Source organism: Mustelus asterias, chromosome 5, assembly GCF_964213995.1.
Source record: "Mustelus asterias chromosome 5, sMusAst1.hap1.1, whole genome shotgun sequence".
NCBI classification, from domain to species: Eukaryota; Metazoa; Chordata; class Chondrichthyes; order Carcharhiniformes; family Triakidae; genus Mustelus; species Mustelus asterias.
In genome coordinates this window covers 62,717,000-62,731,160 of record NC_135805.1, presented here as the reverse complement: position 1 = coordinate 62,731,160, position 14,161 = coordinate 62,717,000, and positions in this window count along the sequence as shown.

Below are 14,161 nucleotides of genomic sequence, written 5' to 3'. Positions count from 1 at the left end.
CGCTATACAGACATTTTATGGGATAACCCCATTTAAAAGCAATTATCTCAACCAAACTCGCCAGTTACTTTTCCTCAAGCCCTGAATGTGTCAGTGAGTTGACTCTGTAGAAGATTCAGGGAAGTCTACTGCAGAGGACCCTAATGTGCAGTGAGATTCTGAACATGTTCTCTGGTATGTGTGTGACATTACACAGAATTTGCCTCGATGAAGCGTATTGCAACATTACTGTCATCCTTTATAAAGCTGGGGCTGATATGACCCACTAAAGTCAGAGTGCAAAGGAATGGCGTTCGTAAGACATGTTGTTTGGGAAATTGCAAGCACAGACTCGGATTCGTCATCAGTCTCTGCCACTTGCAAGTTTTCGTGCTAGAAGTGACAGGGCGGTGGTATACATCTGCCCTCAGTGGGATTTTGCTGCATGAGATAAATCTGCTGTCTACTTAATTTCCCATCTGTTACAGTTGATTGCATTGGCTAAGACAGGAATTGAGCCAAAAAATGTTTGAAACAAAAATGGGCATTCCCACTAGCTTCCAGCCATGTTTTCCTGCAACATAAATGCCCCAAACTTAGCACAACTATTGTCCGTCCTCTCCTTCCCACTGCAGAGTGGAGCTGGGAATCCTTTTTATGCCCCACCTAAAATATGCAACAGAACCAGTTTTAATATTATAAAAGCTGGATGGTTTTAAATGGGTGAATGCACTTGCAAAAGTAACTGAGAGAAGAATAATATATGAACATATTAAAACATTTATCTGGTATTACCAACTATAATTCCTAGACTTAAATTATATACAATATTGTTAAAATATAGTAATATACATTTTTCAGTTGTCATCACTTTTCCTAGCTCAGACGTAAGGGTACACTTTCTGATTCAGTCCAACTTCAGTAACTCATTTTAATGTGCTTATATTTCAATCTCAACAAAATTTAACTCATAGGCTAAGATTTCAACCAAAATCTACCAACAATATCACGTAGAACCAATCTAATCAATCAATAAATTCATTTCATTTCAGCTTCAACCATTCAGCTCTCCTAGCTGAACAAAACCTACCAGAAGCTAAATGTTAAGTGTTGTCTGTGCAGCTTCACATGTCCAACCCAAATTACTACACAAAGTTCCCAGCCCACAGGACCACATTTATCATCCACGTTGAGCTGTTCCACCAACACAAGATCTGATTTTTCTTTTGGAAGCAGGAAGAAGGTAGGAGTTTATATGATGATTCTTAATATGAACAGTATAGGGGCTCACCTTCACCAGTGCCGCAAGTCCCTTTATTGCCCCATCGCCTCAAAATTCCACCGAACGACAACAGAATATGAAAATTTTCCCTACTGCCAGACTCTAGAATGACATTCTTCCCCGTGCTGCAAGGGCCTGATGGTGGGAATACCCCCTCAATTCTGCTGGACCCCAGTCCTGTAAAATTCAGTAAGGCATGAAAATGGGCATTGGTGTTGTGATGTGCAATTATCCTGTGCCTGATGCAGGCAACCTGATAATAGTATGCAGCCAGTGTCAAGTGTGCTGCTGAGTGGTGGTGAGGAGGCAGAAAAAAATCATGAGGGGCTAGGATGAGTTCAAGTTGGTCTGCACTACATAAAACCAACCTGCACCTCCATAAGGTGAGGTACATTTTGACTGGAGCAACTGCTGGAAGTAGCTGGGGAAGAGTGTTCAAGCAGGAAAAATACAAAAAAATTATGCAACAGGGCAGAATGCATTTCCATGGTTCTCTGATTAAGCACTAGAGGTCTTGATAGAGAAGTTGAACAGGAGGTGAGAGATCTTCCTTGATGATCCAGGAGTTCCTCCAGACAGAAACCAGTAAGACAATGGCAGCAGATAGCCATCGTGGTCAATGCCAAAATCCTGGAACTTCCTCCAAACAGCACAGCGGGTGAACCTACATCACATAGACTACAGTGGTTCAAGACACAGCTCACCAAACCTTCACAAGGGAAATTAGGGATGGGCAATAAAACCAGCAATGGCCACATCCCACAAATGAACAGTAAAAAAAAACACCAGCATCTAACTCCAAGGGCCTGGATACCAGTGCTACAAGAAATTCAATGACTTTACACAAGTGGTCAAAGGCAATCAATGGATCTTCAAATGTTATATCCTTACAAATGAACAACTAACCTCACAAACTTCTAAATTTACTAACACCCTTTCATTCATCTACCAATCATCATTATCAATTATGAATCACACCTTACATTCATAACTCATTCACACGCTTAGCTTCAAGCACTGCACTCATATCTCACAGCTTGTTCCCACAGCTATTCAACCATAGCAGACACATTATCCAAACACATTACACCGTACTCACTGGCACACCTCCCACTATGTTGCAAAGTAAGTTGGCTCAGCACCCCAGGTGGCAGCACATAACTGGCAGAGGAGACCATAGCTGCATACTCTAAGCTTGATGGTGACGGTCAACATTGAGGCAGCAATAACTGAGATCAAGGGCAGCAGCAGAGATGAAGGGATCAAAGGTGACCCTATAGCTCACTCCTAATGCATCTTCTCACATCCCATTTCCCCCTCAGCCCAGAGTCTTCTCTGAGTTACAAGCTGCAGATGATCTAAGCATGTACCTCTTTCTTCCCCCAAAACCTCCCTTCACCACAACTCCACTTCAATTACAATCCCATCTTTTTCACGAATTAGAACCTGGTTGGGTAGTGATGCAGCAACTAACCTGATCCCTTGACTTAGCACTGCAGAGGTTTTCCTTCCTAATGATGAATGCATATTTAGCTCTGTGAAATTAAGAGAGGGTATTCGCCAGTTGGTACTGCAGGCATGAAATCAGACTTACGTACAGATTGACAGCATGATACCCTGGCAGATGTTCCCAGCTCCAGAAATGCACCAGATGTGTTTGTACATGCTGCAGACACCATTTTGTATCTGAGCACAAGACTCACTCCATGCTATTAATTCCTTGTATTGCAAATGGGCAGAATTTGCCATAGACAAAGCCAAGCATCCACTCCTAACTTAGATGCACCATCACTACAATAACTGCTGTAGTTCAAGAAGATCCACCACCTCCAACTAACACAACTAAGGATGGGTAATACGTGCGATCTTGGCAGCAATGACCACATTTTAAAAACAGAATTCAAGATCATCCATCCTCAAATCGAACACAGTCCAAGACCCAGAGTGCTGCTAAACTCCTTGATTTCCCCCACCCACCCCCGCTTCTCTACATCACCACCCACTCCCTCCCCGCCTCCCCCAGTCTTGTTAACTTTATCCTGGCCTTTTAAAAAGGTAAAAGGAAATAAATAAATACACAGATAAAATAACATGCAATAATAATGGGTAGTAGTTCATGGCTATCATAATTCACGGGCTATAGAATTTCATCACTGAACAATCGTCAAAATCCCAAACTACCATATAAAGAAATTACAATTTGACTTATTCAGTCACTGTGAATCATTGTTAATACGTTATACATTACATTCATGTGGTTGTTCTGACTCATTGTCAGCATTGCCACTAGATCCAACAGTTGGACATAAAAAGAAAATGATCTTTTAGACAAATTCTGTTTCAACAGCTGTAGAAAACCCTAAAGGTATTCTCTTGACACAGTTAATATTTGTTTTCATTATTAAATAGAGCAATATATAATGGTTATTTGTACATTCAAAGACACTTGTCCATCAACTCAGAACATAAATTTTCAATGAGGACAAAAGGCTGTCCTGTCATCATGTTGAAACAAGATAGTCACCTTGCAACTGACACTTGTGCCAAAAGTATTGGTTTCAAATGATAAAGTTAAAGTTAATTGTCACAGATTTGAAGTGAGATCATTAAGCGGGAACAGGATTGAAAAACAGTTAACCTATAAAGGCACTAAAATTAAGCTGAATTATATAAGTCCACCCTCTGTTGAAATAGAGAGGAAATCATCTTCAAAATAAGAATTTCGGCACCACTATTCTATGGCAACATTTAATGACAGAAGTATATAAACTGTAAAGCATATTAAAGAATAATGTGCTAGGCTCTACTATGATTGCCCGCACCACCTCCCCCCCCCCCCCCCCCCCCCCGGCTCCCCCACTCCCTTGGACCTTGCCATTTTGAGGCATTACTCCTCCCACATTCTCATCATTGACATGGGCGGCACCTGGTACAATGGGTGGAACAGTGGTTCGCACCGCTGCCTCACAGAGCCACAGACCTATGTTCTAATCCAACCTTGAGTGACTGTGTGGAATTTGTACGTTCTCCCCATGTCTGAGTGCATTTCGTCTGGGTGCTCCGCTTTCCTTCCACAGTCTAAAGGTGCGCAGTTTAGGTGGATTAGTCATGCAAAATTGCCCCTTAGTGCCCCAAGATGTGTAGTTTAGATGGATTAGCCATGGTAAATATGTGGGCTTCTGGGGAAAGGGCGGAGAAAGGGACTGGGTAAGGTACTCTGTCAGAGGGTCAGTGCAAACTTGATGGGCCAAATGGCCTCCCTCTGCACTGTAGGGATTCTATGATTCTCTGTCTTTTTAGCATCTCCTCTCATACCCTCTCCACATGATCTCACACAGGAAATGCACCTCCTTACCCCATGAGCCCAATTAAATGCTAACTGTCCAACTTTCTTTCGTGGCTCCCAAGCTAACTGGAATTATTATTGGTGCTCCCTCTTCAGATATTGTCTTCCTGCCTTTCAAAATTACTGTTCTTTCCGCCCTCTTCAAAAGACCTTATCCACAACCTCCCGTCCTTGTAAACTGCTACTCCATCCCCAGTTCCTCGGCTTACTCTCTGATGTTTTTGAATATGTTGCCATCCCCCGAATCCATACCAAGCTTTCTCTTAACTTAATGTTCAAAACTTTCTGGTTTGGTATCTGGCCTTGCTACAGCACCAAAACAGGCCTAACCAACAAATGATAACTTCTGTGACTGTGACCATGGTTCAGTAATCCCTCCTCATTTTTCTTGACCATCCTGCAACATTTGACATAGTTGACCACACCATCTTCTCTTGGCACTGCTCTTTCAGTGTTCAACATAGTAAGATTACATTTGCTTGCTTCCACTTACATATCTGATTGCAGCAAGAGGCTCTCCAACAATCGCCTTCTGTTTTGAATCATTATAAATTAACATTTTTAATCCCAATTGTGAGTTGCTGTTCAGTTTGCTAAGATGCAGATGAAGCAAATTTTGAGCCCATTGGGCATAAACAGTTGAGGGACTACAGGGAAAGTAAGATGTAGATAGGATTGTGCTGAAAATATATATATTTTTAAATGTATAAAGATTACTTGAATCAGAAGGTCATTTATGATTCTTTCATTATCTACATCTCGTGGTCTTGCCACATTGATGTGGCAGATACAGTGGGTGTCAGCTGTCCATCTGTCAGTTACAGTGTGACAAGTATGCTAATAGTCCTTCTGTAAAAGGGCAGCAGCATAATTCAATAAATTATCTCCAGATGAAACTTCACTGTTTTAGAGTGTGGCCAGCAGGGTTAAACTTAGTAGTATAACATGCATTAAAATAGCATTTTGGCGTAATGATGTGATGCCAAAGGCTCAGATTATATTTTTCCATTATGTTCTCCATTCCTGTTAAATACATAACTTGCTTGACACAACTCTTCATTGTTTGTCTGGAATGTACATGCAAAATACGAATATTTTATATTGTGCACGTTAATTGTACTGAAATAATTTGCAAAATGAAAAATTGTATAAATTATTAGATTGAATACTTTATATTTTGGTGCATTGTAATATAACGATGGAAGAAACAGTTTATGTAGGGGATGACATTGTTATTTGAGTTATAATCGTAATGACATATGTAAAATTGGCAAGAAAGGCATTCACAATAACAGGTATAAATGCTGACAGAATATGCTTTGGAAATGTTAGATTTTAAATCAGCTATCAGATATTAATTTTCATGTCATTCACTGCCTAATACATATTATAGTTAGGTAATTAATGGTTTGAACTCTATTCTCTGAGTTTTGTAATTTAGTGCCCTGCACCTTTTCAATTATAAGGGAAAGTTTGTTTTGGAATCTGTCTTATTTGCTTATGTGAATCAATTATAATTAATCATAATATCATCTCTTATTACATAATGTTACATCAAATTTCATGGATGGAATATTTTTGAGTTGTGGAGACTCTACTTTCTAACTAATATAATTTAGATATTCAATTTATGTCCAATTAGCAATATTCATACTTACACAATTTGGAATCTTGTAATTCTGAAGGTGTTTCTCAGACTAGCAGTCCTATAAATCTTCAATTATAGACCTTAAAACTGTGCTCCTTCTAAATCTCAATCACAGCTCCCAATCATTCCCTAGTCTGCTAAAAGGCAGAAAAGATTGGGCATCCTCGACTGCCAAGTGTAAAAGGTGGATGCAGCAATCAGTCTCAGAGCTATTGTGGACTTTAATCTCCTGCACTCTACATTATAAGAATAAGCTTGTTGATGTTGAGTTCCTCCAAGGTAATAATAAGGGCATTGTGCCAAATTTCTTAATACACAACAGATTGGAATAAATTGTTCTGCATCTCAAAAAAGCACTCAACCAAAACATTCTCCACCATCAATCTGTTAAACTTTTCATGGACAACTTACAACAGCATGAAATATGCTTTTAGATAGGATCTTTAACATCATGAAATGCATAAAGGTGCTTCATAGGAGCATTATGAAATAACATTTGGTACCAATCCACATAAGGATATATGAGGACAGCTGGCCAAAAGCTTGTGAAATGAGATAGGTTTTATGGAACACCCTAAAAGAAGAGATAAGGTTAGCAAGGTGGAAAGATTTAGGCAGGAAACTTGACTTTTGAGAAATTGTGGTCAAATTGTTCAAAGTGATTTGATTACATTTGAGCGTTGTTATGACAATGGAGAAAAGCCCTGGAATTGTACATTATATTGGACTTTTAAAAATACTTAAGTTGTATTTTTAAAAAAATAGACACCAAAGATGGTTGAGAATGTACAACTAGCCACTAATCTGAATGGCTGCAGGTGGTTCCTCTAAGGAACAATGGAACTCCTTCCTGTACTTCCAGACAAAGTACTTGTACAACCATCCAAAGACTGGTGAGTATGTGTGTGCGTGCGTGCGAGAGTGCACACACAGAGGAGGATACAGTAACCAACAGCAGTTGCAAGTATAGCCAACTTTTGCAGGAACATCTAAACCTTTATCTCTTTCCGTGTAAGTCGATAAGCCAACAGAAGGGTTGCAGTTGGAAAATAACTGAAATCTCTGATGCGCGATTGATTCACACGGGAGACTAGGACGTACCCGGGAATAAAGGCTTTTATTCACAACAAGATTGGAGCACACTACTTAACAATATAATCCCAGACTAAGGGCTACTAGGAAGTAGCAGTGACCTTTATACTCCTGTAAGAAGGTGGAGCCGAACGGAGTGTACCACATAAACAATAATAACAGGTGGAACACCCAAACCCTAACCCCAACAGTAACAAGAGTAACATATGTACAAGTACCCAGAGTGGTAACCATCTATGGTTCACCACAAACTCTACCAAAATACAGGATACCTGAACTGAAGAATTAACTGTTCGCCAGCAAAAGCCAATTATACTGAAAATAATCGTGACGGCCGCAACACATAATCATCCTACTCCTCACAACCCAAGGACCATTCTGTATGACTTTTTATTTATATTTACTTACTATTGGACTCAATTCTTATCTTTAATCCTTATGAATGTAGATGCAAGTGTTTTACCATTTCTCCTTTCCTCTTAGTTAACAAACTTACTCTATCTTAACTCAAGAAAGCCTGGTTGAATTGGCTTCTTTTTAAACCATAACTATTGGGTCTGGAAAAGGTATCCAAGGGAAAGGGAACTTTGTTAGATTAAACCTTTGCTGCTACCGGCAGAGGGTGGGTTGAATAATGATAAAGAGCTAGTCGTTCCTCCTCACCCAGATTTGTGACACTTAGGGGGTATCCCAGCTGGAAGGTGACAAATTGAAGGGACTCTCCCTGTTCAATTACTTTTGGGAAACCCCACCTGGGGCTAATGGTAACAGTGTGATGTATAAAACTAATTATACTTTAATTTGCATCTATGAGAGATTTTCAGCCACCATCTGACTTCCTCATATGTGGCTTTTTATATAGTGCCCCCATGTGGTTTGTCCTCAATTCTTTTAACCAGGAATTTAAGGAGCATAAAAACTCATAAGAAAACTCAGGGCAGAAATGTCTCATTTTAGAGTTCAGAACAAACTTGTTGAGGATGCTATCCTATTACTTTTCACACAATGTAACTATTATCCACTGGCTATCTTTCTGGTCCCTTAAAAGGCAGCAGTTGTTGTTTTTAATGTTAGCATTATAGCAAAATTGTTTGGTCCAGAAAGTACCATGAGCTGAGTTTCTTTCTGCCAAAATACACATGGATTAGAAGTTATTTTAACTGAAAGAAAATAGTCCAAAACTTTGGGTGGAATTTTACCGGCTCACCCCGTCCATCAATGGGCGGAGCAAGCCGGTAAAATCATGCAAGAGCCAAAAAATTAGGATTACATCCAAATGCAATTGCAAACATTTATTTTTACATAGATTTGGCTAGTAAATCTTGGAGTCAAAACACATATATCTATGTTTTCTTGTTAAATTGAGCAGTCCATCTGAAACCATCACCTGAAGGTTAATACTAGGGAATCTGCATCTAGTCAACAGCACATTTTAAAATACTCTGTGCTTCCAATTGCTGTTTTCTATCTGTCGAAGGAAGATGGTTAGGATTATATTTTGTGTGGGTTCACAACTGCTTAATATGACAGCCTATGGAGGCAGACAATGTAATAGAGATCAAAGTAGGTGGTCTTTAGCATGGAGATATCATGGGTTAGGAGCTCAGCTCACCAACAAACGGAATGCCAAGGCTGTAAACTGTCTAGTTCAGCTCAGGCAATGGCTGGAAAGGGAAGAGTCAATGGCAAGGGAGCAGAGTTTGTGCCAAGGGCTGAACATGATCCCAGTTAACACAGTTATTTCTTAACAATTTCTCCATTTCCCAACTATAATACTAGCATTAAGCTGGCAATGTGAAAATTGTCCAAATAAGTCCTATCCACTAAAAACAGGCCAAATCAAATCCAGCCAATTCCACTCCTTCAGTCTACTCTTGATCATCAGTAAAGTGATGGAAGATGTCACTGACAGTGCCATCAAGCAGCACTTACTCAGTAATAACCTGCTCACTGATGCTCAGTTTGAGTTCCACCAGGACACCTCAGATCCTGACCTCATTACAGCCTTGATCCACACATGGACAAAAGAGCTGAACCCAAGTGGTGAGGTGAGAGTGGCTGCCATTGACATCAATGCAGTATTGACCAAATGTGGCATCAATGAGCCCCAGTAAAACTGAAGTCAATGGGAGTCGGGGGAAAGCTCTCTGCTGATTGGAGTCATACCTCGCACAAAGGAAGATAGTAATCGTTATTGGAGGTTAATCATCTCAGTTCCAGGAGATCATTGCAGGAGTTCCCCAGGGTAGTGTCTTAGGCCCAACCACCTTCGGCTACTTCATCAATGACCTTCCCTTCATCATAAAGCTAGATGTTTGCACAATGTTCTGAACCATTCATGACTCCTCAGATACTGAAACTATCCATGTCCATATGCAATAAGGCCCGGTCAGCATTCAGGCTCGAGCTGATAAGTACCAAGTAACATTTGTGTACACAAGTGCCAGGCAATGTTCATCTCCAACAAGACAGAATCTAACCACTGCCCCTTAACATTCAATGGCATTATCATCACAGAACCCCCACTATCAACATCCAGGAAATTACTGTTGACCAGTAACTCAATTATACCAGCCATATATATATATATATATATGTGTGGCTACAAGATCAAGTCAGGGGTCAGGAATTCCTTGATTTGATTTGATTTACTATTGTCACATGTATTAACATACAGTGAAAAGTACTGTTTCTTGTGTGCTAGACAGACAAAACATACTGTTCATAGAAAAGGAAACAAGAGAGTGCAGAATTTAGCGTTACAGTCATAGCTAGGGTGTAGAGAAAGATCAACTTAATACAAGGTAAGTCCATTCAAAAGTCTGACAGCAGCAGGGAAGAAGCTGTTCTTGAATCGATTGGTATGTGACCTCAGACTTTTGTATCTTTTTCCCAACGGAAGAATTTGGAAGAGAGAATGTCCGGGGTGTGTGGGGTCCTTAATTATGCTGGCTGCTTTGCCGGGGCAGTGGGAAGTGTAGACAGAGTCAATGGATGGGAGGCTGGTTTGAGTGATGGATTGGGCTACATTCATGACCTTTTGTAGTTCCTTGCAGTCTTGAGCAGAGCAGGAACCATACCAAGCTGTGATACAACCAGAAAGAATGCTTTCTATGGTGCATCTGTAAAAGTTGGTGAGAGTCATAGCTGACATGCCAAATTTCCTTAGTCTACTGAGAAAGTAGGGGCATAGGTGGGCTTTCTTAACTATAGTGTCGGCATGGGGGGACCAGGACAGATTGTTGGTGATCTGGACACCTCAAAACCTGAAGCTCTCGCCCCTTTCTACTCGTTCCCATTGATGTAGACGGGGGCATGTTCTCCTTTATGCTTCCTGAAGTCGATGACAATCTCTTTCGTTTTGTTGACATTGAGGGAGAGGTTATTGTTGCAGCACCATTTGACCAGATTCTCTATCTCATTCCTGTACTCTGTCTCCATGAATTCCATGAACAAATCACCTCCTGACACCCCAAAATTTGGAGATAATCTACAAGGCACAAATCAAGAATGTGATAGAATACTCCTCACTTGCCTGGATAGTGCAGCTCTAACAAGACTTAAGAAACTCAATACTGTGAATAGGATCCCCGCTAGTTGATGAATTCAGAACCCTTCCTTGCTGAGAGAGTTTATTGACTTTGTTTTGTGACAATACTCCTCACATTCCACCCAGTGTGCTAGCCCCAATTTATATGTTTTCAAATATGCATCATCTGATTCCCTTAACAATGTAATTGACATTAACCAACATTAACAATGTAACTGATGAGACATTGACAGACACCATCCAGGACAAAGTAGCCCATTTGATTGGCACCCTATCCGCCGGCATTCACTCCTTCCATCATCGTCACACTTTGGCAACAGTGTATGCCATCTACAAGATGCCCTGCAGCAACTCCTCACCAAGGCTCCTTCAGAGAACACCTCACAACTCGTGACCTCTGTCACCTAGAAGTTCAAAGGCAGCAGATACATGAGAACATCACCACCAACAAGTAGCCCACTCCCCCTCCCCTTCCCCCAGTCACTCACATCCTGACTTGGAACTATATCACCGTTCATTCACTGCCACTGGGTCAAAATCATGGAATTTCCTTCCTACCAGTACTGTGGGTACCTACGCCAAATTGATTGCTGCAGTTCAAGAAGGTGGCTCACTTCCTTCTCAAGGGCAATTCAGGATGGGCAATAGATACTGATTCAGCCAGCAACACCCACATCCCGTGATCAAATGAAAAATGGACAGATACAAGATTTAATGTTGAACAAACAGCCTGGTGCCGAGATGGTAAAAGACTCTTGAGAGATGGTGGAACTGGATGTCATCATAGACCTGCCAGAAGTATTCAATTAACACACAACAGGCAGGCAACTGCTAGGTTGGAGCAATGTAGTAATATATGGCAGTGAATAGCTGCTTGAGTCAGGAGTTGACTGAATCCAAGTGGCTTTTCGCTGTCATATGCTTCTACCCCATTCCAACTTCCTGAAGCCTCAGCTATGCCAATATTGATATTGGTGTTTGTCACTGTATTCCACTGACCCTGGCAATTAAAATAGGGACAGACACTGAAGTCACTGGTGAAATGGAACATCCACTTGGCAACGTTTATGGTGATGGACCAGGATTGCAGTTTTGCAAGCCCAATTTCACACAAACAAAATATGATTCTGGCATTGTTGCATTCTATATTTACAAGGAAAGCAACACTGCTAATGAAATGTGTTTCCAAAGAGTGTGTTCCTTGCAATGGGCTTTATCTGTTTTATCTGTAAATAAGCATGTATTCACATTCAAAAATCCTTCCACTTTCAATAATGAATTTAATGAATATTTGCACAATGCCATGTTAGTTTCTGTTTCGTACAATAAACAAATATGTACATTTGAAATAGAAGGAAATACATTAATGTACAAAGTGCAAATGCAACCTATTTTGTTTAAACAACATTACTGGGAACTGAGTCAGTGTGATTTGTGCAAACATAAATGGCCAAGCTCAAGATTGTTACCATGTCACGGTTTCTTCACATTAGTTATACACAAATGATTTTCACATGTTTTGATCTACATTTGTTTAATGTACCAGCTAGTACCACTGCTTATGGAAAGTGTTCAGCAAAAGTAAATGATAATTTCCCATTGTAATTAAAAGGTACCAGATGGCAGAAATGAACAAACAAACTGTTACTTGTTTCACATGCAATACCTCATAGCTGATTAATGTCCTCTGCTTCAATGAAATTAAATTTGCCTTCATAAATCCTTCCATTGTGAAACATTCTGGTAGTAATTATATAATAATCCTATATTTGAGTTTATTCATTTGTGTCACAAGTAGGCTTACATTAACACTGCAATGAAGTTACTGTGAAAATTCCCTAGTCTCCACACTCCGGCGCCTGTTAGCATACTTTGAGGGAGAATTTAGTATGGCCGATGCACCTAACCAGTATGTCTTTTGGACTGTGGGAGCACCCGGAAGAAATCCATGCAGACACGGGGAGAATGTGCAAACTCCACACAAGCAGTGACCCAAGCCAGGAATTGAACCCGGGTCCCTGGTGCTGTGCCACTGTGCCACTATGCCGCCCTGTAAATATGTAAATCATGGTAACGTTAAATTTAGAGATGAAAGTAACTTGATATATAAAGTATGTTATCTCCAGCAGTAACCTATATTTGTAAACCACTAGTGCTTATCTTAAATAGAGTCATAGAGGTTTACAGCATGGAAACAGGCCCTTCGGCCCAACTTGTCCATGCCGCCCTTATTTTTTTTAAAAAACCCCTAAGCTAATCCCAATTGCCCGCATTTGGCCCATATCCCTCTATACCCATCATACCCATGTAACTATCTAAATGCTTTTTAAAAGATAAAATTATACCCGCCTCTACTACTACCTCTGGCAGCTTGTTTCAGACACTCACCACCCTCTGTGTGAAAAAATTGCCCCTCTGGACACTTTTGTATCTCGCCCCTCTCACCTTAAACCTATGCCCTCTTGTTTTAGACTCCCCTACCTTTGGGAAAAGATATTGTCTATGCCCCTGTTCTTCAACACTTTTCTCAATATTAAAAGTTAAAGGTATTTTTCAATTTGTTTTCCAAATGGACATCAATTGGATACTGCTTTATGAGTCCTTACACAAGCATTAATGTACTTACGCAAAAACAGAAAATGCTGGAAAATCTCAGTAGGTCTGACAGCATCTGTGGAGAGAGAATAGAGCCAACATTTCGAGCCTGGATGACCCTTCGTCAAAGCGTCGTTATGCTCTGCCATAGGGTCATCTTGACTCAAAATGTTAGCTCCATTTTGTCCCCACAGATGCTGTCAGACCTGCTGAGATTTTCCAGCACTTTCTGTTTTTGTTTCAGATTCCAGCATCCACAGTATTTTGCTTTTTCATTAATATACTTACCTTATTTACAGTGGAGATCAGCTCTTAGCCTACTCTTGGAGATTGCCAGAGATAGGGTGTTTACAATGATTGAAAAATAAAAAGAATGTCATCATTTATTGGTAAGTAGCTCCATATGGGAATAGAAATGTAGATTTGTCTTTAAAGAGGTGTCTAATATTTTCAATACATGTTTTAATCTTTGCAGAGGCTGTTTGCAAATGCTTTCTCAATAGACACAGAATGGAGATGTGGAATATTGAAAAAATAATAATTTAAATGCTTGAAAGTTGGAGGTTACATGAGATGCAGTAGATGGATGAGGAGATTGGTCTTGTTTGTCATTCTGGGGCATCCTCCCTATAGGACAGAATTACGGTATGCTTGGAAGGAGGGAGAGAA